Here is a 2,419-nt window from a genome sequence, read left to right as displayed (position 1 = left end):
ATCACACACTGAGCACCACACCCTGAGGTTGCTGTTTAGAATCAGCACACCACACCAGACACAGCACCAAGAAATGAAAAACCTGGATCTCATTTCACCTCCAACAAAGCAAATGGGTCCCTGCTGGAGCCCGCCTGTGCCAGAACCCACCTTGCTTCCTACGGAAGAGGCAGAAAGTGTGGATCCCTTCTGAGGAGCAGCTGCCCCTTGGCTGCTCAGAGGGACTAACCAGAAAGGTCGAGTTTATCCTGCTCTGCACATGTGCTCAGTGGACAGTCTTCTAGTAGTCCCAGAGGCTTCCTGGCCACTAATCCCCACGGTCGGCCTACACAAAGATCTGAGAACCTCATTAGCGCTTCCATAGAAAGACCGAGCTTGCTTTGTTTAAATTCCCAGGATGCTGCCGGGCGTCAGGCATGTGGAGCCCTGGGCTGGGTCCAGGAAGCCTGAGTGTCCTGTGGAACTTCAGCGAATGGTCACACCGCAGGCTGCTTGTCAGGTCTGTGGCGACCTTTCCGCAGGGCTGGCATGGCCGAGTGTGAGGTGGGGCCGGGTGGCTCACAGACCGTGGTCGTGCTTCTGACAGGCTGGGGCCGGGGCTGCAGCGTTTTTGACGAACAATGACCATGACCTTGGGTTCTGAGCGCTCTGGACTCCAGGACCTGTTTTCAGTGACCTAACTGCCAAGGTTTGGCTGCATCCCACCCAAATCTCACCTTGAACTGTAATAATCGCACATATTGTCGCAGGGACCCCATGGAGGTCATTGAGTCATGGGCGCGGGTCTTTCCCATGCTGTTCTCGTGGTAGTAAGTCTCACAAGAGCTGGTATTTTTAATAAGGGGCAGTTCCCTGCACACACCCTCTTGCCTGCCGCCATGTAAGACATGCCTTTGTTCTTCCTGCCTCTTCTGCCATGATTGAGAGGCCTCCCCAGTCACTTAGAACTGTGAGTGTGTTAAACTTCTTTCCTTTGTAAATCACCCATTCCTGGGTGTGTCTTTATGAGCAGGGTGAGAACTGACGGATACACCAACATCATGTCCACGCCTGGGGCCAAGGCCACCTCTGACCTCTCGTGCTTGGCCAGGCTGCTTATGGGGTAGCTGGCCCAGAGGTCGCCCTGGCAGTGACTGGACTGGGACAGTGTCTTATTCCTCTTGTGATGCTGTAGTAAAACCCCATAGACCAGGCAGCTTAAGCAACACACACTCAGTCCCCGCAATCGGGAGGCTTGAAGCCCAAGCTCAAGGCATAGGGCAATTTGGTGCCTGGTGAGGGCCACGTCCTCGTAGACGGCCCCTTCCCGCCATGCCCTCACATGATGAAGGTGCTGAGGGCCTCTCTGGGTCTCTCTTATGAGGACACTAATCCCATTCCTGAGGCTCCACCCTCATGACCACACCACCTCCCAAAGTTTCCACCTCCTAATGCTGTCCCCTTGGGGTGAGGATTTCCACATGGTGACTTTGGGGGCCACGGGCCTTCAGTGCAAAGCAGCCAGGTGTGCATTTGTTCAGTGAGTCTTTATCCAGAACACTTTGCAGAGCCCTGGAGATGCACGAAGACTGTGGGTGGAGGCGCGTCTGTGACACTGAGCAGGTCACAGGATAGACAAGAGGGAGACCAGCCTGATCCCCTCAAGCCTCGGAGCAGACGGGGCACAGTGGCACCCAGATGCTTCCTCAGCGAGGCCCTGGCTGGGTGGTTGGCGATGCTCTGTCCGCAGAGATGACATTTGAGCCAACAGATGGGCCAGCAGCAGCCGGGCAGAGGGCCGGGAGGGGCAGTGCTGGGGAGGCTGGATGGAGCCTGACTTGTTGAAGGACCTCATGGGGAAGTGGCTGAACACAGGTCCGCTGGTCCCTGGCCACTCTTGACCATTTCTTCCTAGCCACACATCTGCTCCGGAGTGGGTGGGACTGAAGACAGGGCCGGGTCCGTGGCAGTGAGGTATTGGGTCTGGGACCTGGGGACGTGGAACAGAGGCCGTTTGTTTCTGGTTGGCTGCCCTTCATGCACTAGAAGTAGCCTCCCGGCCCCTCTGCCTGAAGAGCTGTGATTGGGTTCCTGCCTGTGGGGCTCTGCTGGGCCCATGTGTCACTCAGAGGCTGTATTCTCAAGGGTCCCTGGACCCGCAGCACCAGTGCTTGCTAGACAGGCAGATGCTGGGGCTCCACCGGCCTGCTCCCAGAGTTTCTGCATCAAGATCCGCCCCCCACTCCCGGGCGGTGGAGATCCGCCCCCCTCAGCTTGAGAGGCGCTACACTGTAGGGCGAGGATGTGCAGTGGGGATCCGATCTGGGCCATCCTGCTGACACCTGACCCACGCCACGGAGCCCCCAGGAGTCTGACCCTGAGACAAGAGGAGGGGCAAGGACCTGAGGACGCTGCTGGTGGACTGGCCGGACAGAGGAGG

This window comes from Cebus imitator, unplaced genomic scaffold (genome assembly GCF_001604975.1).
Source record: "Cebus imitator isolate Cc_AM_T3 unplaced genomic scaffold, Cebus_imitator-1.0 Scaffold635, whole genome shotgun sequence".
Taxonomy (NCBI): domain Eukaryota; kingdom Metazoa; phylum Chordata; class Mammalia; order Primates; family Cebidae; genus Cebus; species Cebus imitator.
Note: the sequence above shows the minus strand (reverse complement) of the source record.